Source organism: Haliaeetus albicilla, chromosome 15 (genome assembly GCF_947461875.1).
Source record: "Haliaeetus albicilla chromosome 15, bHalAlb1.1, whole genome shotgun sequence".
NCBI lineage: Eukaryota > Metazoa > Chordata > Aves > Accipitriformes > Accipitridae > Haliaeetus > Haliaeetus albicilla.
In genome coordinates, this window is record NC_091497.1 from 27,977,544 (window position 1) to 28,005,483 (window position 27,940).

Consider the following 27,940-nt stretch of genomic DNA (forward strand, 5'->3'; position numbering starts at 1 on the left):
AGTTCCGGACCCTCCTGCGCACTGCGCTGGAGCAGTCTGCTGAGGATCCTGCTGGCTGCAGGGCTGCTCACCTCAGCAACTGCCTGTAGGATGATGGAATAATGGTGAGCAAAATAAGGCTCAAAGCCACGTGAATAAGATGGAGGTTGGCTGGCTGTCGTGCTCAAAATCCAAAGAAATTCTTGATTTGGAGCTTCCAGGTTCAGTCACCTGTTGGGAAAGTGATAAACAGTGGTCTGTTCACATGAATACAGCTGAGCTGTGGCAGAAGATGTGTTGAGTGCCTTGGCAATCAAGGGGAGAGAGCTGGACACCAACTGTGAATGCTCTAACAAAATCCATGGACATTTGTTTCATGGGAGTTGGAACTCATCAGTGTAGAAAATGTCATCACAGATCTAACTAACACCAGCCAATATCTTACTTAATAGCAGTACTAACCTATATTCATCAGTGTTCCTCATGCATCACTCTTTGGTATCCAAATGTTTAGGTCAAAGGCCAGAATCAAAGATTTCTAGGGTCACAGTGGATAATATAACCTTTTCTGTATTTTCCAAAGTCAGAGAAAATTCTCTGTCAAATGTAATTTGCTCCAGTCAACCTCATTATGCGGTCAAAAGGTGGAAATATAAGGCAGGGACATGGATGGAAATTTCTGACAGTGAGCAGAGACTGGAGCGCTGATGTTTACACTGTTCTGTCCAAATGCTGGTAAGTCAGAAGCTCATCTTCCACTGCAGTCTGGCTTTGTTATACTTTTTTTTTTTTATTGTTATGCTCTTACTTATACTGCCAACAAAGCAGATTTTTTATGAACTGACTGCCTGAGTACACAGCTCATACACTTGCACTACTGTTGGGATTTTCATTCTGTGCATAGTTGGAAAAAACTCCTGGCCTCTCCAGTTATTGCATCTGATGCATGACTCAGACTTTGCCATTTACACGCAAGTTTATTTTGATATGATGCTTAAATCCTCATCTTTTGAGGGACAAACATAAGAATTAAAGGATTTCTTTCCACAAAAGACCAATGATCCCAGTATTGAACTTGAGTTTAAATAAGTTCCCAATAATTCTTAAGCAAGCTTCAAGATGATGTTAGTGTTTTAAGCTCAAGCAAATTTGTATTAGTTTTCTAGGGCCTTCTAGCTATTTCTCTGCAATGAGCAGAGAACTCTTATTGACTTCTGAGTTCTTGATTTATGACTTATATTAATATTTGGGTTAATTTTAAGAGATACTGAATAAAAGGTATAAATGGCATGTAGGTTTGGGGGCATATTACTTATACAATCAATCTCTATTGAAATTGATTACATAATCAATGAACTGTTAGGGAGTTCTCAGTAATGAGTAGCTCGCAGCCATGGTTTGTACTCAGACTTCCTAGGCCAAACAGGTACATCATAGGTAATCCATTTTGCCTCTGTTTACTCTATTGTCTCAAAGATCCTATGTGCTAAAATATTTGATTGGCTTAAGAAAGCAAAAAAAAAAAAAAAGAGGATCTTCACAGCACTCCGAGAGCTGATAATGAACGTAATGTCCTTAGAAATCCTGATAATCCTCATGATTAATTTCATATAACATCAGTTTTTAGTGATATTTTCCATTTACTCATTTATTGCTCAAGTTCTTAATGATTTGAACTAACATTAAAAAAAACCCTTAAATTTGATCAAATAGAGCTAAATCCATTTAGTTCTTCCTCTGAACTGCTAAATGGATGTAACATGTGGGTAGATTGGCATACTGACAGCTGTACTGCTTCCCAAGGAGGGAAAGAGAGAGAGAGAAAGAGAGAGTGCTGACTTCACTTGTTTCAGAAGCAATGGAAAATCTTTTAGAAGATAATGATGAACTATAATGATAGGTAAGAGAGCAAGATACAAATTATCAAGTCGACTTTCAATTCAGGCTGCTGTGTAGACTTCAACACAACCGACACGAAGAGGGCAGATAAAAGGTGAACAGAGATTCTCAGTGCTACCCTTTATCTCGGAAAAATCTATTGCCACCATCTCAGAAAGATTATTTTTGTGTATGAGGAGCACCGACTCATTTAAAGAGCTGATACATAGAGTGAATGACAGACTTTGTATACATGGTGAGACATTTAGGGTGATTTCATTTATACTCCTGGGGGAGCTGGGTTTATTCTGTGAAGAACTGAGAGTGCCCGCATGCCAAAGGCACTCAGCAATTTATAAAGCCTCAGAGTCCTTGAGCTCAATCTTTAATATTATGCCCAGCTACAGAAGAATAGCCTGGCTGGATTTGGGCTGGAATACATAAACGAAGAGGCAGCAAATCTGCTCCGCAGAGTGACCCTAACAAGATTGCTTCAGGTAGATGGTGTGATAGGAGAAGATTCGTTTGGTAGAGGCAGACATTTTTGACCCTAGTCACAAAAATCAGCTTCCAGCTGTTGTATATTTACCCATCTACAGCGTACTGCTGCATATAAAGCACCTCTGATAAAAAGACTGGTGGTTTGCCACAAAAAAGAACCTGTAACCTCCCCTTCCACCCTCCCAGTGGTAACTGTGTTTGAGCCCTTCTCAGACCCCGACGAGGCCAACACACTCTGGTGGTGCTGGTCCGTTCTTGCTGCAGGACAAAGGTGGGGTTGCCATATTCCTTCCTGCCTTCCTCAGGCCCAGACATGTTAAGATTTTTCTAGCCGTTCACATGAACTCTGAACTAGATGATATTTCTATTAATCAGAAAAAAAGTATTGCTGGCTTTCCTTAGGCTTTGCCTGACCTCGGTCTTCAGCTGTAGGAGGTTATATCACAGATTTTGGAAAGAAGGAGTATCATTACAGGGCATCCTCTTACCACCTACCTCCCACAACTCAGTGATATTTTCTCTGCATGTGTATTACTTTCTAAGTGCTGTCTTTTATTTGGCTTTTGCTGAACTAATATCTGACTGATTCAGTGATCTTTAGAGTTAACCTATCGAAGCAGTTAAGATAGTTAAAATTTACCAGCCTACTCAAATTTACTTGGTACATTAGCTAGCTAAAGTTTTCATATTGCATACACTGTCTTAGCTTTTAATTCAGGAAGGTCATTTGAACATCAAAGAAATGCTGAACTGTTTATTGATTTCTTAATTATTCAGTGCTTGTGGTTACTTCTTTATGTTCCACTATGTTGTTGTGGGTTTTTTTTTTTCCACTTGAATGTTTAATAAACCAAAATATTCAAAACAAAACATTCTTTAGCCACACAAAGGGCAAGACTGTGATCTTGAAATCTTGCTTTCCAAATATTTAATCTGTTAAATCCTCATTGAGGGAATATTTCCTCATTCAGGTAATTCGCTTTGATTTTACATATTTGTATAATTTGTGTGTGTATGTAAATACATACATAGATGTATGTATGCATATGTACCAGGACTCATCTCTATGGTATAGGAGCACAGCAAAAGCAGTTCTGAGGCAACCCTTACAGCTTCACTTACGTATGAATCTGAAGGGTCTGATCTCGTTCAATACTTTTTCTAAAGCAACATGCATGGGTAGTGATAGGTATTAAAGAAGGCAGGATGCCTTTTCCAGAGTGATTTCCAGACCAAGTATGACTTTATATTCCTGTGCTGTCTTATATTTCTTACACTACTAATGAACTAATTTTACTGAAGCATCTTTTGTGGAACTGCTGAACAACTAGACTATTATCCTAAAAATGCTCAGTTCAATTAAGAGTGTCCATTTGCTTATGTAAGCAGAAATACTACGTTTTTTTCCCCTCTTGATTACATTTAAGTTAGTGGAATTGCAGTGACTCATAGTTTCAAAAATGTAAGAAATGCAATAGTAGACATTTACCACATTCTTTGCATTATTAGCACAACTAATGGAATAGTTTACACCAATTAAATTTATTTGACAATTTTTCTTCTACTTTTTTTTCCTTTTCCCTTTTTCATTATTATGCTAGATAAAGCTGGTCACATAAAAGTCACCAAATTATTTAACTGAATTTAACTAGGTATAGTTGAATGATGTTGATGATGTTCTTTTCATTTGAACCTCTAATTATAGCTTGCCTGGTTGTTTCATGTTCTAATTATTATCACACTTCAAAACAAAAAAACCAAAAAGTGTTGGTTTCCCATACAATCGCTAACAGCAGTTTTTGTCTATTGCCATAAATAAGATGAATCAGAGTGCATCTTGGACAGTCAGTGTCCAAAATGGCATGATACTGTAAAACAATATTTTCCTGTCATTTGATCTATTGAAAAGTGACAGATCATTTATTTAGACAACTTCATTGTGTTAACTAATTTGCTGAATAATGATTCTCATGAAAGTAAGAAATCATTTGCATTGGCTTGATCCAAATATCATTGCCAAAAGCAAACCTGCTCTGCAATGTCCCTTCTATTCCATTTCTTGGTTCCTTGGAGAATAGTACACTACAGTTGCACTCTACTGCCAAATTATGTACAATAGTAGTTTTGTGATATGGACAAATGCCTGCTAAGGACTAATTTGAGACCATTAAGCTAATTTCATTTGTGACCCAAGCCAGATTTAAACCCAGGCCCTATGAAGGTGACAGGCGAGTATATTAACTTATGGTATTATGAGACTTGCTCCAGGGCAGGAAGATTTCAATAACATTAAAAAAAATCTCTTAAAATTGAAATATGAATAATTTACAAAACAAGAAACCTCAACTAATAGTCTCTGTTCATATTCAATACCACTGTGACCTGTAGGCTATTTTACAGAAATGTGTTTTATCTGGTGTTACTTTTGCAGCAACTTTTGTGGTAGGTTGCTGCTTTTAAAGAAGTCCTCAGTATAATTTTGCCAGAGTCTCTATGCATAACAAAGCCTATACTTTTTAATTGATTGAGTATGACTGTTAGTCATCAGGGATCTGATCCTGCTCTGAACCTCTCTGGTGGAAATTTCAGTGGGATATTTGTCCACAGAGGTCTGACTTCATGTGTCATTCATACACATAAGGTGGTGTGCTAAAGCAGATATTTAACTAAGGCATTATGATGTTCAATACCCCAAAATCGGATATCTGGTTGAAGACCTGGAATTTAAGGCTAGTCAGGCACCTAAGTTTCAGATGCCCTCTACAGTGTAGTGTATGCAGTGCTTATACAGTTAGTAACCTGTTAAATAGTAGAGCATACTGGTCTACATGGGTGCATGCATCTCTCCCAGGGCTGCAGATGAATATCTCTGTGAAACAGTTTTACAGGCTGAAGCACTTTCTGTACTAAGTCTTGGAAAAGCATCATGGCATTTGTTCCTTGGATTGTTTCTCTTTTTTTATTCATTAACTCTCTGTTATGAAAATAAAAATAATCTTCTGTATCAGTGTCTTAATCCAGATCAGGAATGGTTTTTAATTTTCCCGCTTGCCACACATTGGGGTGTATTGTGCAGTGTTATAAAGTTAATGAATTAGATTAATTTGGGAGTTAAATTGGACTGGAAGACGGGCTACTGGAGACTAGCTCATGAATATTTGGTCCATGCCACTAGACTAGATCCTGCCTGATGTTAAATCCAGTGAAACGTTTATAGTTTGTGCAGGTGTTTTCCTCTAAAGGCCCACTTCTGTTGGCCCACGCTGCTCAGAAACCTAGACAGAGTCAAATACAGGGAAAACCTCAGGTCTTTGCTCTCAGTTAAATGTGTAAAAATTGGACTACAGAGACAGGATCCCTTTTGCTGGCTGGACTTGTGGTTTGATGATCCTACTTTCTTGACTGAATAGTGTTTCAGTTTCAGGAAGGAACTGGGAATTCAAAACATGTTGGAAAGTCTTTTACTCAGAGTATTTTGTAAGCTGTCATTTAGATGCTATGTCATAAAGTCATAAATTCAAATCTGCTGTACCAGAATTGGACCTAATGGGTTGGGGTTTGGCCTCCTAAGTAAGGACCCTAACCATATATTACACAGTGAAAAAGCCCTGCTACTATGATCTCTTCATTTTCTAACGGTTAATGAACTTTTGCCTGAACCATGGAACCTAGACAAGATTTTTCTGAATTTTTCTGATCAAAATACCTGCATATAATTAAGTAGCAAGAGCTTCCGAATCATATAACATAGATTGTATGTAACTCAATCCCTATTAAATTATTAATGTTTAATAGAACACTGAGTCTTAGCTAATACTGTTCAATTCTTAACATATTTTTTGTAAGGGAAAAGTTGCGGGTTTACCATTAATAATAGCAATCCTAGGGAGAAGTTGGAAGGTAATTTTTGTGTATAGCAACAAAGTCACTGACTACTTTTTTACAATAAGAGATTTACTTAACCAGTCTGTTCAACCAACAGAAAGCACTGTAATGATAAAAACACCTGGAAGCATTAAGGAAAAGATTTAAGGTAGGTTGAGTAGAAGCTGTAAAGAGTTTTTAGTTATTCCTTTATTCTTGATGTCACCAAGGGAACTGTAACACATGTTTCTAACCATCTTTTCTTTAGGTTTTAACTGTCCCTACAGTTTGGACATGTAATCAGAAAGACTTCTCAGAAAAAAGGAATTCCTCAGCAAGGAATGTTCTCATCCTATGCTCAATACGGTTAATGGAGAAAGAAAATATGTCCCTTGCAGAGGTTATTCAGCCCACCATGATCTCCTTGTTGTTTCCACTGACTGTAGAAGGAATGTACACTGCTAAATTCATTGCTTTAATTAGCTGCCTCAAACTAAACTAGGCTATCAAGTTTTGGAGATTGTTCTGGGAAGAATCTGCCAGGATAATCCTTGGAGGCTGCAATATTTCACTAATATAATACTTAGTTTATTTAAGGAACGGTATTTAAATATAAGAGATGCCAGAAAAAAGTTTCCTTGGTTCAGTAGGAACTAAGTTTTCTTGGTAGTAGAAGTACTTTTTTCTGTATGTTGCATGTATACATTCATAAAAATTTTGACGTCTACTCAAATTCATTTTGCATGTGTTTAATCTTTCTTTGATATTACTACTCAGAATTTTATTTTTCTTTTTTTTTTTTTTTGGTGTTTATTGTTTATAATTAGTTAAAAACCCCAAGACATTCCTAAATAAAAAACTATTTTACGATCAGTGTACTACAGTCAGTGCAAAATACTTTTACAAAGCTGTGGGATCAATATGACAAACTGCCCCTGAATAACTTGTAGTAATTATTAGATTTTAATTTGAAGGAAACAAAAGATGTTAAATTGATCTTCTTGACTTAAAGACCAGTTCTCCAGTTACTTTTGAATTACAAAGATTGGCAAGAGCTCGCAATGACAGTTAGTGTTTAATTTAGGATTGCAATGGTCAAAGTGCATGTCCAGAACACTAAATACAGTTCCTGAATTGCTAAAATGTGACTCAGCTGTATTCCAATCTTTATTCAATTTGTACTCTGGACAGGTCACTGAGATGGAGAGAAATAATGGCTATATGCTACATGGATTGTCCTCATATTCTGGAGCCAATGAGGGATGAGTTTGGCAACTGGGAATAGCCAGAGCTTGTGTTCAGTTACATTACATGTCCACCCAAAATAATTAATAATAGGAGTTTCAGTTAGTATAGAACAACACTGGTGGCTTTAGTGTACTGGTACAAAAGTAATTTGTAAGAGCTATGATGTATTTGTAAGCTATGATGGCTTATAGCTCTTTATAACAGAGCTGCTAGAGATAAAACCAGAATTCAGGACCTTGTTTTCAATAGGTAAACTTTCTTCATGCATTTTGCTTAACATAATGAAAGGCTATGTGGAGCAAATGGACATCTTTGAGAAGAGTGGTGTCCACAGCTTCTCCATGCTGCTGTAGTTCTGTGGCTTATGTGGCATGGGAAAAAACAGAGGGTCCATTATATTTTTCACATAAATGTAAAATAGCACACAGCAGAATTGAGCTCTACCCATATTTCCAGGGCCAGAAGTCTTGAGCAAGGTAAGATGTGGATCCACTTTATTTATTGCTTGAATAGTAAGGTCTACTAACTTCTTCTGCAGAAACTGTTCTGTGTTTTTGTATTTGTCAGCTTTTAACTTTTTGTTGGTTTTTTTGTTCGTTTGTTTGTTTATTTTTAATCTGAGGGTAAAATAGGTGACTTCTTTATCTAATGAAACTATTGGGCTTCTAACTCTCCTAGGAAGAAGTTATTCTTTCTAAAAAGGGGATAAGAATTGAAATGCTGGAAAAAGTAAACTTTGCTTTGTTTGAAGACATGCCAGCCTCACAGAGGAAGAGTGATGACCCTATTAATGAGACTGAAGGAAAAAAAGAGGCTAAATAAAAGATGTTTGCATAATGTTTTAATAGGCAGGTTCCTTAGTAAGAGTGTGGATTTTCTTTAACTTCCTGTGTTGTATAAAGAAAAGAGGAATTCAATACTAGACAGGTTTGAAAACTGATTAACATCTGACTATTTATTTCCAGTTCATGCAGTTAAGTATGTTTGCATTACACAGACAATGTACCTAATTACTACTAACGAGAAGTATGAATAATTAGACTCCCCCTTGGATGTTTGTACAGTGTGAATTTGCTTTCATATGAATCTGTGCAAGTTCTACTACTTTCATTAAAATAAATGCATGTATACCTAACAGAAGAATATCTTAGTTTAAGAATTATTCCAAAATTAAAAACATTTAGGATTAAGAGCATGTGTCCAAATTTATACAAGTGCCTTTTCACTGGCTCTTTGAAGATATACACACCTTTTTGGTTCATATCTATCAAGAGGTTTAAGGATGTATTAATGAGTTGTCTAAACTGGACAGGTTCTGCAACTATGTAATCCAAGAATAAAACTGAAATCACACCAATTTATTGTGACTTTTAATTATATGAATTGCTGTAGCAATAATATCAAGAAGAATGATATTTTAAGGGGAGAAAGGAGGGGAAAAAACCCTATTCACATTTCTCCTCCTCTGTGTCATAGCATAGAAGATAATATACAGGACTAGAATAAAACAGATCCAGCTGCGACACTGACACACTATGTCACCATAGACACATTACATAAATTTCTATAAGCTAAATTCTGAATGGAACTTTGGAATGGGAGCAGAAGCAATGGCTATTGAAAGACATTAAAAACTGAAGTCGTAACACTGAAAATCTTTATTACCCTACCCCTGAGTTCAATGACATCTTGAAACTATGCATTTCTCTGCCTAAATTGTCTTTTGAATCTGATCTGCTAGGTTTTCTCAGAATATATGCATCATGAATTAAGATGACCCTGATTCCCTCAAAGTGCTAGTTTTGCTGCGCTTTTAAATTTTTTCCTTTTTTTTCTTTTTTTTCTTTATGCAACTCGAAAAAGAGTGGATGATGGTAACATATCCTTTTTTTTTTCATTATGTAATGGTTAGGATTCCACATGTGCTCAATTCACTTCTCTGCCAAAGAAAATTACAGCCCATATATCCATTTATTTATCTGATACAGCAGCAATGAGATTATTTACTGTTTAATCTAGGGGAATTCTCTATTTACTACAAAAAACTGGGAGGGGGGCGAGAGATTAATTTGCTAAATATTGATCAGATAATCAATAACATTCAGACACTAAATGTCTGTTAGTATAGTCAGAGATAGCTTTCCAAATGCAATACATAATATGACTGTTTTCCAGAGGGTTTAAACACTCAAATTCTTTACCTTGTTTCATGTATCCAAAGGGATATTGTGACTATGGAGGACTACATTTTCTGAAGCAGAATTTTGTATAGGAAATGGATTGTAAAAGAAACTCCACAGACAAACATTCCTGAAGAATTTCAGATTATAGTAAACCAATTTCATTTTTAAATAATAACACTGAGTCCTAATATTTTTTTCCACAATCACCTGATTATCATCAGACTTTGGACAGCTCGCAGTCCCAAAATAGCACCCTCCTACTGTTCCCTTTTTAATTTTGCAATCTCAGGTTCATACTTTAGGAAGTGGCTTGGCTTGAATATGGAAAATGCAGACTTTCTAAGGGATTAAGGCTTGTAAATGATCAACATTTTCAAATTTATCTTTTTTCATTAGAAAGTGTTGTTTTCCTCCAAACCACAACTATTTTTATAAGTTTAATGTCAGTTGAAATCTGTTTTGGATTCAGAAAGAAAAGAATTTCTAACTGAATAATCAATATCTCAGAGTGCAAGAAATGTGTTTAAATTGTTACCAAGAATTCAGTTACCACATCTCAAATGAGAGCCTGATTACCAATATCTTTAAAGGAATATTAATTTACAGACTGAAACAGTTACAGAACATTATGTGGCTAAACTATCCATTTTCAAAATTTCCTTATGTTTAATCATGTAAAATTTGGAAAGTCTCATTTTTATTTAAATGTGAAATTAAACTAAACTCTGAAATCTTGAAATTATTATGCAAATGGAAATCTTGTTTTCCAGTTAATCTCGTCAGGAATGAGGAAGGAATAAGCCTAAAGTTCATGTAGATTACTGAGGAAAATTCCAGTGAAAAGCTGTTTTCATTGTTGCTTGTGTGCTTGTTTGTTTGTTTGTTTGTTTTCTTTCCATTTGAGAGTCTAATTTTCTTGGATTTTGTGGATTTTTTTTTTTGTACAAAATGATTGTTTCAAAGAGTATTTTTTACCATGCTTCAATTCTATGACTGTGCCAAAAATCAGGTGACATGTCAGCTACTGACAGTAGCTGAAGATTCTCTCTTTCTAACTGATGCTTTTTGCTGTGGGAGGAAGTAACCTTTCAGACCCCTGAATCTTGGTAGCCCATCCCAGAACATTCACGTTCAAACTCAAGCCCTTCCAAACTGAGCTGTTCTGCACATGGGTCAATGACATGCTGCTGACTAGAAAAGCTGTAGCATGTAGGCTCTTTATAACAGATCTCAAAGATCCTTTGCCTTATTGTTGTAGTCACCAAGGCAAAACATTTAGATATCCCATTTTAATTTGTTGCCTAACTTTTCCTAAAGAGTTCTAGTTTTCCTCTCATTTTCATTACATGTTATAAGACAATAGCTTTATTTCACTTGACATCATTAAAATGTATCAATGATGAAAGGAAGAAAAAACTTTAATAGAAAAACATGATTTGGGAAAAAAATAACAAAAATTTAATTACTTTTTATTATTCAGTGTTCTAATACATATTTTAAACTAGAATGTCTTAAAAAAATGAGGGGACATTCAATAAAAATTTCAAATATATTAACTCTCCAGAAAATAAGTCCCCTCTTACATAGACAGAAAGCTGTATTAAAGAACTATGTTGCCTGTAATGACACTTTGAAAGAGTTAGAACCTGAAATATTCTAAATGCACTACCAATTACAGACAGATGCATCCTGACTCACAATATTTCAGAGCTAATTGAAATACTGACATGGTGTTTAGGATGACAACTTCAATTTCCCTTCTTACTCTTGATTCCTACCAGTTGGCCATGGCAACATGTAATACTGCATGAAAAGATATCAGGATTCTCAAAGCTACAATTTCCATTGTCTAAAAAGCAAAGGAAAGGAAAGAGGAGTATTTTGGAAGGACCAATACTATACTGTGATTACTGGCACTGCAAATATTTCTATTTTATACTCTTATTTTGTCATAGTGTGAGTGAACTTTGATTATACTACTACACATGATAATGGAGTACCTTGCCCATCTTTCACTAATGGATGTTGACGTATAACATTCAAAATATGCGAAACATTTATATTAAAAAAACCCCCAAACACTAAAAAAAAACAAACCAAACCCCCACACAGAGTTCTGACTAGATTTTAACCCAATACATATTTTATAAGAATTATATATATCCTGCATATCCTACACAGCTATTAACAAATAATCAAAAAGTTAAATGCAAAATAACAATATCTTTCAGAATTTCTGTGATTCTCAAAAGTCTTATCTTCATCGTCCTTTAACCTGGCTTTATTTTCACAAGTGTTGGATACTCAGAGCTTTCAGACTTCACTGGATTCTTGATATTCTGAGGGGTGCATATGCCTGATAAATAATGAAAATAACTAGGGAATACATCAGGCAACAAGCTTAATAAATTCAACAACTGTGAAAAAAAAAGTGATTTATTAAACATTTGTTATTACCCACTAACATTCTTCTTGAAATCAAAGTGGTTTAAGTCATAGTAGTATAAACCAGCTAATGCTGAAGAATTTGAAACACTGAAGAAAGCACAGAAAGTCATACAAATCATCAGCAGAAAGAAAAAGTAACAAGTTATTTTAGAACTAAGCAGTCCAGTATTTTATCTTGTCCCCTGGTTTTATCTCTACTTTTTACACAAATATTTAATAATCATAATAATAACAGCAGCAACAATAACGATAATGATAAATGAGAACACATTGTCCTTCAGAAGAAGGAAAATTATAAAATTACATTAAACTTTCTAAAATTTTCCTGTCTTTGTTATTTCAAGATCAGTTTTTGGAGGGAAAATTATTCCTGAGAGAAAATCTACTTACAAACATGGTAATTGCCATTCACTGCCACTCAGCCATCAACAGGTGTGTTTTAAACCTTAGTATGCCCACTGCACAATATATATTTATAAATTCAGTTTCCTTCCAAGCAAAAGGTACCTGCAATTCAGGTGGGGAGAAATGGTGATTCAGTAAGCCTACTTTTGTGGAAGGAATACATAAATCTTAATTTGAGTCATAATTCATAAATATTAATCTCTTTTCTTTGCACAGGAAGAATACTGAAACTCAGTTTTTCTTAACTACATAAAAACAGATGGGATATAAAACTTATGAAACTGTTGATTTAAAGAGATGATTTCTCTTCATGTCAGCTGGTTTCTGATGTTTTTTATGAAAGTCTTCTTTCATGACCACAGTGATTATATAGGACATAACCTCTCAAAAGTTGAATTCAGTGCTTTGAAAAACTGAAATTCCCTGTAGTGAATTACTACACTACCTGTTTTTATGAATTAACTCCAGATCTAACAGTTCAAATCTTTAATGGTTTCCTAAGTTCCTACACATATACTGTAAATTTCTCTTTAAAATAATGCTGTAATAATCAATTAGTCTACTTCTTCTATAAAAATAAACTTTGTTCATTTAGAAATATAATATCTTATTAGATCTATACATCATCCATTATATAGTTTACATCTTTTCCAAACATAGGCTGTAATACTTTGAACAAAATACTTCTAAAAGCCTAAAGACAAAAGTAAGGAAACAGACAAACTTTCTCAGGTGTAACTGGATTTCTTATTTCTTGAGTAATAAGTTCAATAGCTTTTAAAATCCCAGTTGTTACTGTCCATTTCCCACCTACTTACTCCACATAAATCTTAAGTTTTACTTGAAAAAAAAAAATCTCTGGCTCTTCCCCAGCGATTCCGAAGGAAAGCTGAAAAGTTATTACTTTTTTTTTTCTTTCTTCCAATAGTGGGAAAACTGAATACAAAAGAGTGGGAAGTGTTCCAGAATAACTTTATAGTTCTTCCTAAATTTTGCTTGCTGTGTTTATCTCTAATTCCAGAAATTTGTGTTGGAAAATAATCCAGTTGAAGACATGTTTGTTTCATCTGTCCAGCCCATTATCTTGGCGTTTTAGGGAAATAATGAGTTTGAAGATGTGTCAGGGTATTTCACTCAGCAGCTTTTGATCACTAGCAGATTTTAAGTAGTAAAAAGAGATTTAATTTGGACATTCTAGGTAAAAGAAAAAAAAAAGAGTTGAGATAAGTAGAAGGAATGAGGTTTATGACAAGTGTTGTTCATGGATTCTCTTGAATTCATGTCAACTATTGTCCAGCTTACTTGGAATGAATCAAAACTACATCAACTGCCTACAACTGGCTTATTGACAGATATATTAATCTATGACCTATTGCAGGTGAGTTCTTAATAGCCTTGCCAGGGATTCTTTTTTGATCTAGAGTTTTTAATACCTTTTACCAATAATCTAAAGTAGACTTTCTCTCTTTTCTTTCTTTCTTTTTTTTTTTTTTTTTTTGGCTACAGATAGGCCCCACTAATATTTCTTGTGAGCTATAATGCACTCTTCATAACCAATTTTAAATAATCAATATTAAAAAAGAGGTACAGTTCTACAGAGCACTGTGGTTCATGAGTAGTCTTCAGATCACAGATAGGGATCTGTTAATATCAGCTATAAAGCCTTAGAGTGATGAAGTATGCAGAGGTGCAAAAATTGCTTAAAGACTAACTAGCAAAGAGTACAGGGTACTATTGCAGCAGGATCAAAACTCTTTGCTTTAATGGCTGTAATTGAGAAAAACACATCTAATGCAGCCAGATGCAAGGAGGACATCAGTCGATCAAGACTTCAGACTAATTGTTTCCCTCAGTCAAAGCTAATAATACAATCCTATGACAAAAAGTCTCCTTCACATACAAGAAGGAGTAATTTGGCTCTGTATTCTACATTAATAAGATAACTCTTAGAATACTATTTCTTCTACTTGTGTCCACACTTGGACTACTCTAGAGGTTGGAAATCAGACTGAGATTTATAGAACTCAATTTATTCATCTTAGTGAAGAAATGAGTGAACAGTGTGTGGAAAGAAGAAAAAGAACAGGAAGAAAGCTTGCTTTGGGGTGGGAAGTCTAGTCTTCATATCAGTGACATATAAAGAACCAATGTTTTAAATATTACAGTGTTCAGTGCTGTGACCAATAAAGTTTGCATGCTCAACTTCAGCAGTGAAAAGCACAGTGTGGTTAAAATGGGAGGAATCCCGTTACAGCTGCAATGGGGTTTAAAATAGCCTGCTTAGGGGTGCTTAATCAATGCAATAGGAAATACCAAATAGTGGGCTATATCTGATACTCTTTGTTGCATGAATGTAAACAATTGTCTCAGAGATGCAGCAAAGTACCTCTGTGAAGCTAGAATTCAGAGCTTGAAGCCTTTTTCTGTGTCACGGCACCTTTTGCATGGTTACTTACTGGTATAGCAATTATCCAGAAGAACTGTGTGTTTTAGGCCATCGTCAGACTATGGAGGTTTAAAATTTGCAGGTTTCACATCTCTACATTATACTTTAGCCATCATATCTGTAGTACAAGCAGCGGTTCTTCTGCATTTTACTTTAGACAGTCACTGGATAGTAAGGACAGAAATAATGAAGGAAAAAAGAACTGCCTGCTGGTCTCTCCGCTGAATACTCTAGCCATCATTTGCAGACCAGGCTACTTCTTCCTTGAAAAACTTCTAGATCATATCTATATCCCCTTTCCCATTTGCAAAAAGGTAAGAACTACAATATTCCAGCTCTTTTAGGCTTGATTTGAGCACACCTATTTTTTTGGTCTATTCTAAGCTGCTAAGCATAAGGATGTCATTGTTTTGTGTCCCAAACTAATTGTTGTTATTTCAGAAGAAGCACTTAGCTTACTGCATGCACACAGTTAGCCGAATTAGGAACGTTTCGCCAGAAATCCTTAGACCCTTACAGAATCTCAAGTGCTTCGGTGTGTTGGGCAGGATTTTCCTGGATTGCTCTTTTCAGTTTAAGGCTCATAATTCCACTTCAAAGGTACTTTATTCTCCTTCAAGCCTTTGTGAAAATAGGGCCTTATAAAGTTTTGTCTGTTTTTAGGAGAAATCCTAACAGCCATGTGTATAGGAAACAGCTTTGCAAGGCTATAATTGTTCCTTTTTGACATTTGAATTTGTCATCTGTGAATCCTCCCATTTGTCCCATACCCTCATAGGGCTTAGAGATAACATGATTTCTTGCATTGCCCTTAAAATGCTCATTAAACTAGAGCTTTGCATTCAGAAAACTATAATCTCCTCTAATCAGTATACTGCCATTGCCTAAGTACTAGGTCACTGTGGCCTCTTCCCTGTTCTTTGCTAGTAGCTCACAACAACGTGGTCTCCTGAGCACTGACACACTTCTGCTGGTTAGAACCTGGGAGTCCAAATAGATAGGTACCGGCTGAAAAGCAACAGTGAGACTAGATGATGGGCTCCTCATATTTAAACACAGCATAACACTACTCGCTGTGCTTTTTCCCATCTGTTTTACAAGAAAGAATTAAAAAGGAAAGTATTCCTTGTAGCTCCAGGTGCTTGCAATGCACCCACTTAACACAGATGGCAGAAGGCCTGCCTGTCGATGAGTGGAACTTCCTTTGCCAAGCAAACTAGAATTGTAGCTAAAATTGTATTGGTTTTGTTTTGCCTTTTTTTCTTTTTTTTTCTCCCACTCTGCCCACAAAAGCTAGGACATTTTCTTTACTGTATCTGATTTATAAAGTGCAGACTTTTCCTGGTGCATGATATAGATAAGAGACAGTCTTGAAGGAGATGTGCTTCTCTTCCACCTTAAATATTCTCAAAGTTAAAGTGCGTAAGAATTGGCACCAAATTCTTACACAAATTTCACTTGTGTCATTAATGTCCTCAAAATTTAAAAGAAACTTAGGTAAACACGGAATTCTCGAAATGGAAACAACCACCCAAGTCACTAAATCCAGTTTTTACCATTACAAGAAAACAAGTCATATAATGCCTTCATAAATTCCTGCACTAACCAACCAAGCTAGATTGCTCTAGCACTTTTTTTGATATGATTTCTCTGAAGTAGATCTGCTTACCCAGCTGCCAAGTTCTTAATATCCCTGGAACATTAATTTAGTGTCACATTAAAACTCAGAGTCTTACTCTGATTCCTTTCTATGAATTCTGTTTAATCACTCTGCATTTGTATTGCCTCATGGTTCCAAAGACTTACCTGTTTCCTCTAACGTTTTGTCAAGAAGGTAAAACTGAGGGTTGTTTTAGCTTCCTACTGATGATGGTATTCTCTAACTTGTGAACAGGATTACTGCATCCTTAGCTTCTTTCTTATCAAAGATCAGACTAGCAAAATAAACTAGAGCAGGAATTACATGCACCGAAAATCCACACAATCTTTTGAGATGCATGCTTGCTTTGGTAGACTACAGAAACTCAATATTTTTGTAGTGTGATATACAGTGTGAAGAATATTTCTTCATATGTATATTGTGTGTATATATGTATGCACATTCATGTGTATACAGCAAGTTATAACTTGTCTTACTGACTATATCTAAAGCATTTTTAGAGTAGGTCTGGCTTGTTGTCCTGCTGATATAGCCTAAGCTACTGAAGACGTATTTGTTTCACAGACAAATATTCAGCACATATGTTACAGGTCTCAGTCAATGTGGCTGCCGGCTAAAAGAGGGCAGCTTTTCTGTCAGCTCTCAGGCTCTTTCTTGTCCAGTATTCTTTTGATATATTGCTCAGGGAATGCTAATCAGAAACATACAGTCTGCATAGTGGCAGCCAGATTACAAGAAGCAAATGTGTCTGTTGTTCGGGTGATTATATTTTTTTTTTCCCTATGATTGGCTACATGAATGCACAGACATTTGGGGGCAGAGTAGAGGGTAACCTTGGAACAGGATAGAGTAGGATAAATTATTCTACTAGGTTAAAATATGCCCATGGGCAGACTCTTTCCTTGGAAGCTAAAGAAGATATCAACTGATGTGATGAAGAAGTCTACCACTGGGCACTAGAGATTGCCAGAATAGTTGGAGAAGAAAGGGGATTGCTGTCATCTGCATAAATAACAAAAGACAAGAAGCTAAATAGCCTGTTCCAAAACAGATCCTTGAAAGGAATTAGAAATACAAATTAAGGGAGAGACTGAATTTTGGATTAAAAACTTGTTTCAATTATGCCATTTTAAAAAATGCATAATTTAAAAGTGATTTTTTTTTTTCCCCCCAGCTAAGTCTCCAAAGAGCCCTCTACTGCAGAATGTCATGTGGAAGCCTTTACCACCCAGATTTTCTGGTGCATACAAAACTGTTTAGTATATCATAAAACATAGCTTTGTAAATCCATTCCCTGTGGTGTGTATCCTCTGCAATGATAATGTTTGGACTATAAGTTAAAAATGATCAGTGATCAGTAGCTTGGCACACTGTCCTGATATTTGCAACGTACTGCTTACTTGGCAGTACATCTGCTACTGAAGGGAGACGGTTTTACCTTCTGCTTGAGGTCATGTTTGCAGGAGTAGCTTTTACTAAAAACTACTACCCTTCCTGCCTTTAATTCTGTCTGTATTATCAGTAGTCTTGTTGTATTCAGCCAAACCCCCAGTTGAGGTCAGGTGTCCTCACTTCAACGAGGATCAATGAAGCTATTCTAATTTACACTATACAGGAGAGTCCAGCTCTTCTGGTCTGTAAAGTCTAGATGCTTAGCAGCTTCTTCTAATCTTTGCTCAAAAATAAAGGCTATGTCCTGTCATTAATCTGCACATAGGTTCATTTGTCCTGTCTTTGACAAAGCTATTTACAGTCATGATCATTATGCACATTGGTAAATTATATGGACAGTATAGGATCAATGGCTCTAAATATAACAGGAGAATAGAAGGAAATTTATGGTCTGAAAAGAGGAAACTGCTCAATTTTGAGAGTTTATCAACAGAGCTGTAATTAACTAATTTAATATTAGAAACAATGAAAACTGTAATTGTTTCTGAAAGCCACAATTTATAGGTGGATTTACCTAGAGATTTTTTAAAGATTTAGAAATGTTGAATAATTAAAATATATTTCCCCTTGCCCCTCCCCAATTAAATGGAAACATTTAAATGGAATTCAAGAGAAGTCATGCTGCAAATTTTATTCCAAGCTAAAATATACACAGGATTAGTATTCTGAAAGCAAATTGAATCATAATTGTCTGAGAGTGCCTTACCACTGGTAGGTATCTTTCCTTGTCACAAAAATGCGATGCTCTTTATTCATTTTACACAGACATTCCATATATCCTCCGCTTAAATTAAAACCCCATGTTGTCTTTCTCATAGGCACCATTTTCATCCTTTGCTCTGTATTCATCCCTGCTCTCTTGAAGCTAAGATATTGAAAAGGATAAATTTGGCTTGATAGCACTATGTATAACGATGCTACTGTATGTTGCTAGGATACCGTTTGGTGGTCAACTGTCTCTAGTGCAGCCGCTATTACTTGCCAGGCTGACAGACATATTAGCTTTTATCCCCCTTAATGCTTGGGCTACAGAAACTTTCCCTTCATTTTATTCCATTTTGATTTGGGGGGGGAAGTAAGCTTAGAGAGGAAGACACGGGAGAGGGAAAGAGAGATGTTATTATTTTATTTTCAGTCCATCTAAGTAACAAAAACGTTATCCCAATGAGTTTAAAAGGAAGCATGTACCAGTCTTTCTAAGTTTTATAATTTTTGGTACACGAGCTAATACAGTACCTTATCCAATATTTTTTTGAGCCAGTGAGAATCTTTCACTGATTCATTATGACTCTGATAGCACCCCTTGGCTTTCTCCCTGAGCATTTTGAGGGCTAAAAGCAAGAGATGCAATAAGTTGAGCTACATAGCCATGTGGTGTGGCTGGTGGGGTCTAAAAGTTCACATCCTCCAGGGATGCATGCAGAGAGGAGTTGTAAGAAATTCACACTTGACTTACTCAAGAAAAAAAGCTTTTTCCACCGGAACAAATAATGTTTACTTTTCTTTTGATAGAATTGCTTATGAAACATTGACTTGTTGACAATTCCTGAGTGCTGACCACTTCTAGAAATTAGTCAGCTTGACTGAGTGACAAAATATGAGTTTGCTACCTTAAAGTTAGATTCCATTTCTTGAAAAGAACAAACAAGCCAAAAAGCACCCTTACCCACTTGTAGCACGCTTCCCTTTCCTGATCTGATTCCTGCTCCTGCTTCTGTTCACAGTCTCAGGGTAATGGTGCACTATTGTGGAAACACAATGAAGCTACAATCTACCAGTAGATTTGAACCTTGTTTTTCATGTATTTGTGAAGAACCCTGATTGCAACATGTATTTCTTCTTTTGGAAAAGAAAAAAAAAAGCACACAACGCTTTCTAGTACCTTACATTGCTTTTCTAATGTGATTTAAATCAATGGGAATTGTCAGTGAATTTCATGCTGAGTAGGACCTGAATGTCCAGTCTTAAATGCAATAACAAGAATTTAGGGAATAAGTATTTGCATGTGAAGAGTATTTCTTCATGTCATATATGTCCAGCACAGGGAAAAGTAATTATATTCACAGCACACAAGTCTAAGTGGTAAGTGGTCTTTATACAAAGACGCCATTATTAAACCTTCTGTAAAGGATGTTACTTGTGGTGGGATACATCTCAACAACATCTGTGGTAGTGACTTTATGTACCTGACCGTAGTCAATACAGAAGTAGGCATACCTCTAGTATGTGATTTAGCTCACTTGTTTTAGACATCTAACTGTAGAATGAGATGCATTACACGTTTCTCTTGAAAGATTATAAAAAGAGCCTGAGCTTATAGACAGCTACATTTAGTCAGATTAATATTAATCTTCCTTCTAGGTTAGTATCCTCTAACTTCAGCACCTAAACCAGTGATATTTGGTCCTGTCTGTATTCAGAGGAAAGAAACTTGCCTTTAGAGAAGAGTTCACTGTCACTGTTCTAGATCTGTCTCCGAAAGGGATGAAACTCCCTTTAGAGATGCCTAACTTTCAATGACTGCAGTGGGAACTGATATTGCAGTCTGGACTAAGCATCAGACTTTCAGAAGCCTAAGGTTAGGTGATACGAATACCATTTTTATTGGATGTCTATTATTTTACAAAACAGCATATCCTGCATACAATAAAAGTAATGAGTCACAAGCAAATACTTGTCGGTTTTACAGAGGACACATGGTATTTGGGATAGCAGATGGACATCAGGTAACAGCTGATTAGGAAGTTACTCCCTAGTGTGTTCAAATATATCTGGACAGAAGGTGCACAAACAGTATCACAGCACACATGTGAACTCAGTGAAAAATTCTGGCCACACGCGACGTTGCTGGCCAGTATCTGGCATTCCTCTCTCCACATTCCTTTATGCCCAACACTGAATTCATGATTACTAACATCTGCACATTATACTGGCAGCGTATCATTGTTTTCTGGCAGCTATGAATGCCAGTGAAAGACTGTAACACTTTGCTTAAGCCATGGGCAGTTGGGTGTAGTGAGGTCCATGCAGTTTATTCTGAGAATTTGCTGCGTTCTTGGCTACTACAAGCACAAATAACTCTAAAATCATCAACAACAACAACAAAACATCAAGCTCTAGCCAGGTACCTTAAAATTATAGTGTTTCACAGATTTTTTTCTTACAACCATTCAGATACTAGTATGCAGCACTGAAGAGTTTAAAAGCCAAACCAAATACTATCAGTAATAAAGAAACTAAACAGTATAATTTGTGCAAACTATAATTCCTAGCCATTCTGTGCAGCTGCTTTTTCTGTAACGTTTTCTGCCTAGTTTCCAGGGGAGAGATCGAAAACAAGTTTTGGTGATATAATCCAGCTGCCTTCAACCTCACCAGCACGAAGGCAGCAATAAATCTACCTTATTTGGCTACAAACTCATGGTAATGTTTTATCATCAAGAGGACACAAAGAAGGTATTGTGCGTCAGTAGACATAAACCTTGGTCTTCATACATTTAAGGTGCAATGAACCCCAGCACTAACAGGTAAAGCAAGGAAGTTTAAGGAGTCACTGATTTAAGAACACTCAAATAACCCCTTGAATCAAACGTTAATGCAATGAACACAGCCTCCTGCCTTGTTGGGGACTCTAAACACTCTGAGTTATAAGGACGCCCTGAAATTTTTCTTGGCACTTTCTATTGACTCAAAATTGAGTTTAGATTGATGAACACTTCCATAACAACAATAAGAGCAACAAGTGTGTGCCTTATCAAATTGACTTACCGGTGCTTTTGGGGTTTTGTGTATTTTTAAGTAAAACTGGTGGGTTTTTTTTCCATGAAAAATAAAAATTCACCACCAAAAATTTTAAAGAGAGAAGAAAAAACATTTTCCATGAAAGGCAGGGAAAAAAAATTCTGAACAGAACCTGGGTGTCTGGTTTTGACTCTTCACTTGCAGTGGAGCATAGCATTTTCACTCAGCAGCAGTGAGATGGGGACATTGCTGTGGTGTGAAGTTCTGGGGCTGCTAACTGATGAGGTCATCTTCATTTTGAGCAGAGACCACAGGGAAAGAACAAGGAAGCAGGGAAGTTCTTAAGAAATTCTCTGACCTGAATTTGCTGTGAACGTGATTTATATGTCTATTGCTACCTTTATTTGGTGAAACAAAGTTTATACCACTGACACTACAAAACCAGCTGTATCATTGATTTCTGCTTTCAGTTGGACACTGATTATTACAGCACAATGAGAGATGTTGTTATATTTTTTAAATGGTCAACAGTGTATGTTATGTAGTTCAGGCATGGCTAATCTTTTCTTTCAAGGATCTCAATACTAAAAAATTTTCCCATAGCCCTAAGTCACACATGTCCTACGGCAGAGGAGTCAAGAACAGTCCACAGACAGAAGATATCTGTGCATCTTAGCCAGTTATTTATGCAACGCTTTATTGTGGACTGAGAGTGGGATGAGCAGACAGCTGAGTCCTGAGAGACCTGCTGATGTTGGCTTGAACAACCAGTGCTGGCTCGTTTCCTCACTTCTGGTGCAGATCCAGAAGGCTTTCCACCAGGAGAGCTTGCCCGCAGCCATTCACATCACAGTTTCTGCAATGAATCCACACTTGAACTGTTCAGATGCCACAGGTTTGCCCATCTGGTACAGTTAAACCTATGGTTGTCACTCCCACGCTAAAACGCAGCAATGACTTTCTCCACCCTTGACATCTTGCTGAGCTGGCTGTATCTGATAATGCGATATCTGCTCATAGCAAAGGAGTATGGATTCTGGCGAAAATACTGGAACTCTTCATGAATCTGCCTCTGCTCGAGTCTCATTATTCAGCTTTATATCAGTGCTGATCTCTGGATTGCATTGCTACTGATGTTTATTTCCTAACTTGTCACAACTAGTATCACTTGCCCATTTCTGGTGTTGCATACTTGCCATTGGTATCTCTATCCTGTGGATAAACAACCTCTTTGTGATTCAGCTGTATTAACAGAAAAGGTCGCCATTGCCAGTTTAGCCCTGCTGTCTCTTTTCCTTCTGCCTGAGATTATTCTCCCCATTAGACCTCCTTACAGAAGTGCTGTTACGAGTACTCCGTAATTTGCATCAGTCAAAATGACCTGAAAGAAAGAAGACTTGCTATTTGCGTTTTAAAGTAACCCAATTTGTTTTGATTAAAGTGTCTTCAGAATCGGGGACTAAGAGGCAGCTTCTAACACCTGAATGGTGCTGGTCAGCTACAAGTGAACTGTGGGTGGTAGCCGAGACACAGATTTTATGCAGACTGCCTGTCCATTGTTAGCTTTAAAGCAAGCCCTATCTGTGATTTCATGTCCCCCAACACTTTTCCTCGGATAATCCTCACAGATACCTCTCCACTGATACACTTTTTTTAGGACATATTTAATGAAAAAATCCTGATTCAGACAGTGACTTGTTGTCTATGGGAAAGCAATGCTGCATCTGCACCAAACCACATTGTCCACCTTGGAATCCATTTCTCATTGGCATTTGACACATTTTGTGTCTGTGCTGTATAAAACCTGCGATACATTGACACATAGGATGCAGCAATGTCTCCAGATAGATTTGAATACAGCTGCCGTGAACACAAGTATAATTCTACATAAGCATTATCTGATTATCTGATTTGCTCACAGGAACAATATCTGTTACCTCTGCAGCATGTTTACATCACATGTGGGGTTGGATATTCAGAGTAAATTTTTTTAATTCCTGCTTAAAAACCATGGCTGCAGAACACACTTGCAGATACCAAGGGTGCTCTGTCTCCTTCCTGTCAGGAATAACAGGAATGGCACAATTGACTTAGATGGAAGAAAACATAATTTCCTATCTATATAAGGCAACAAAAATATAATTTTGCCCTTTTGGCAAGTTCTTTGTATAATACTAAGCCATAAAATATTCCTGGAACATGAATTTGTGGTACAGCTTGTATCCTCTTACTTGTGACTTCTCTCACCTTCACCAAACCAAGAATTTAGCTGTCAATCTCACACTCCTATTGTCATTATGCTAAGCCTTTCTGTATTTACCCAGATTAAAGAATACTCTATTAGGCAAACACTAACATATAGTTGTGGTTATTGCAGAAATTTCCATATAATACTATTAGGTTGCGGGGATTTCTGTAATATCAGGTTATGGACACATAAATATTGAATGAATAAAAACACTCTTCAGCAAGGCTTTTCACTTCCAGAGAGTACCAGTCAGTTTTAGAAACCATTACTGGAAACTTTCCTTGAGATCTTATTAATAATTGTTCAAGACAAATTTAGAGGTGCAAACAGCAATACAAAGGCCACTGACAGCAAGCGGTTATTTGCACAGTAAAATGAGCGTGTGTGCTTCTTGCTTAGTCTAAAAGTAATTGGTTCATTAACCTTAAATGTATTGTTAACCTGATCATATTGTTAAGGTCAAATGTAAAAACAGGTAAATTTTCTGGGTTTATATTAGTTGATGGATAGGGACGTGCATGTTCACATTTAGCACTCTTGAATATACAATGTGATTACACATTCTGCAGAAACCAGATGATTTTAGAGGGTGAAGTGACAGCAAAGCCTAGGGACAGGAGAACTGAAAGGATATTTTTTTTCTCTGTATTGGCGAATCGTAGTATTCATTAAAAGTCAGTTACTAATATAAAGCTTAATAAATCCTGTGAGAAAGCTTTTGTCACTGTGTGATTTGGATGATTTGATCCGTTGTGAACTAGAGGTAAAACTATTGAGTTAAAATGTTAGAGAAAACAATATTTATGTTAATAGATATTTAAACAGTGTTTTTCTAGGCCTCCTCCATAACTCTCAAACACCCTCCAATATTTACTCTTGTTGAGGAGACACCAAGATGGTAGTTGGAAAGAGCTTGCTCTAGGGATTCATTTCAGTTACTCTGCCATGGAATAGACCAGATGGGAGAAATAAAGGAAATCCTTGTCTTCACAGGAGGGACTTAGATCAGGAGGTTATTTTGGCTAGCCTGTTCCCCAACAACTGAGGGAGTAGAAGTTCAATTACCTTTAGAAAGAAGTTCTTGCCCTTCCTTGAGTAAGTAGCATTGTGACATACTTTGCAGATAACCTTCATATGAATGAAACAGAGACAACTTTGCTAAGGGCAGGCTGAATTAGGACTCATAGACCCAGGAGATTTCTCCTCGCAGTCTGTCTGCTGCTGTTCTCATTTCCAGGTCCTGCCAGTAGCAAGGTGGTAAGTGGGTCCCAAAGATGCAAGCCCAACCGGCACTTGGCTGGCTGCACATGCCAAAGCAGACAGCGTGGCCTTTTCCATCACTCACGTAAACACCAGCAGTGCTCACGTACACCTGAACACAGGCAAACCAGGCTTCTTCCTCCTCTGTGTCTCATCGGGTTTGAAGCTAACCAGTGAAACATGCATACACCCTCACTCTCTTGATTCGCAAAACCACCTCAAATACTAGCATGGGGTTTAAGCCTGACACCCATGCCCAGACCCTGGGACCCTTACTCAGTCATCAGCTCAGACCTCGGGTTCTGGCCAGATGCGAGCGACCTCCTACACGTTGTCTAGTCCAGCTTGACGTTCACTAGTGAATCACCCCCCCAACACACATCACATGGAGAATAGATAGAACACAGCAAATAATAAGAAACAGGATTTAAAAATAAGTGATCAGATGCAGGGTTTGGCCAGAGGAGTGTCGATCACTGCTTCCTCTCTTTCTGTGCTTGTAGGTATCACACTTTGATTCCTCCCTTTGCCCAGCCTTAGCCCTTTTCCTAAACATCCTGGAATAACTTGTGCATACTCCCAGAATTTCCTTAAAACATTCTGTAAGTTTTACAGAATCCTGTAAATCCCATAAAATACCCCATTATAGGTGTGTTCTTTCCCATGAGACCCATGATGATCCTGTTACCCTCCCTCACATCAGTTACAAAGTTCTAGTTGAGCTTCTCAGTAGCCTGTCAATCAGTGGTCTGAGAGTCCTAGTCCTAGCTGTTATTTCTCCATTATCTCCTGTTCATGTATCTGGATTTATGTATGTGGGTGGGTGGTTAATTTATTACTCTTCCTGTCTTTAGGTTTTGTGTTTTTTTTTTTATGTTGAATAGCTGTTAGTCATATATTCTCACAAACCAGATGTCCTTACATTCCAGGTGTCCACACATCCTTCTGTTCCACATATACTTACAGGCATCAAACCTGAGTTTGTTCCTGCGTTTCTAAAAATGATTACTACAATCTTAATAGAAGAACTTGAAGAGACATGAGGGAATGCACGAGAATACCACCACAATTGGAAGTGATTCTCCAGTTGCATCAGTGTAGGCTATGACTTGGTCCACATGTGAAGAGGACAGGGCTGCACAAACTGAGTAGCTGGTATGGCCCTTAAAGATATTTACAACAACAGAGAACATGTATATGGAATAATTCACATGTCTTCCAGGGAGGCAGAGATGCAACTGGGTCAAGGCAGAGTAAGGAAACCGTTGCCAAGGCCAAAAAAGGCGAAGGCCAAAAAATCTGAAAAACCCTGGCAAACTACAGTGGGCCTGGGGAAACAGCAAGAAGGATAAGCACTTTCTGAATGACTTCTCTGTAGGGAGGCCATCTAGGGATTCATCCAGGCATCTAGAGGTTCAATTCGAAGAGGGCTTGGGGAAGCACATCTTCTGGAGTGATGCCAGGAGAGAAGGTGGCTATGAGAGGGAGCATCACCTTCTGCTAATTCGACAGAAATCTGAGTGGGAAGCAATTCTACCTGAAGTTTTCAGTTCTAGGCAACCTGCAGGGTAGATGAGTTGAAAGCTGAAAGCTGTGACCAGCCATTCTTCTCATAACAACTAGTTTGAAAACTGCTGCACAAGCTTTTTCATTTAATTTAAGACTTCAGGGCTGGCCCTCCTTTGTAGAGGCTTGATGATAGGACAAGGTGTCATTGGCTTCTCTGAAACAAACTTTATATCAAATTACAAGAGTACCAGGTCACAGTCACTCTGAAATTCTGGTCAGTGTCATAAATGTGTGAAGTTGGACGATGATTGGTGAATTAGTCTCCTCCAAACAGTGACTGATAAAATAACTCATCAGACATAACATGCAAATAATTAATGAATTCATTCATATCATTAAAAATAATTAGTGTGTCTCATTTTTATATGATATTTTATTGTGGACAGCTAACTATTGTGCATGCAGCTTTCCTTTTCACCTTTGTTTTAATCAGTAAGTTACTTAGAATAAATGTCATACCTCAGAATGGCCAAGAAACAAAAATTGTGCTTTGTAAAAAAATTCAGATTTCAAAACTTGATCTCTCTCCTTACTGAAGGGTGAACTCTAGGTCTTTTAACTATTGTTGTAGTTAAGTTAAAAAAAAAAAAAGAGAGAAAAAAAAGACCATCACCCAAGAATACTCCATTACATGGTCGTAAATAGCTCATTTAGAAAGCAGAACGATAAATAGAAGTCCAAGATCAGAAAAGGACAAACAGAATGGAAGAGATTAATTTTTATCTTCCATTGCTCACACTGATGCCCTAAACAGTAGATAATTCTATGTGAGCCTTTCCCTCTCATTTCTATTAAAGCTTTATAAAATAAATGTCTGTGCACTTTTGTTTTTTTTATTACCTCCATTTGTGAAAGTTTTTAAAGGAAAGATATGTTTATAACATCATCTTTGTCTTGAAGCTGTGTATGAGGAGGCCAGAAATTGTTATGAAGAAATACATGGCAGAAATAAATGAGAGTGGTCTTTCTCGATCTTTCACAGACTTGCACAAGAAAAATCCATGTACAAAATGCACTGCAAGAAGTTTTGGGATCAGCATGGAAATCTTTTGTCAAGT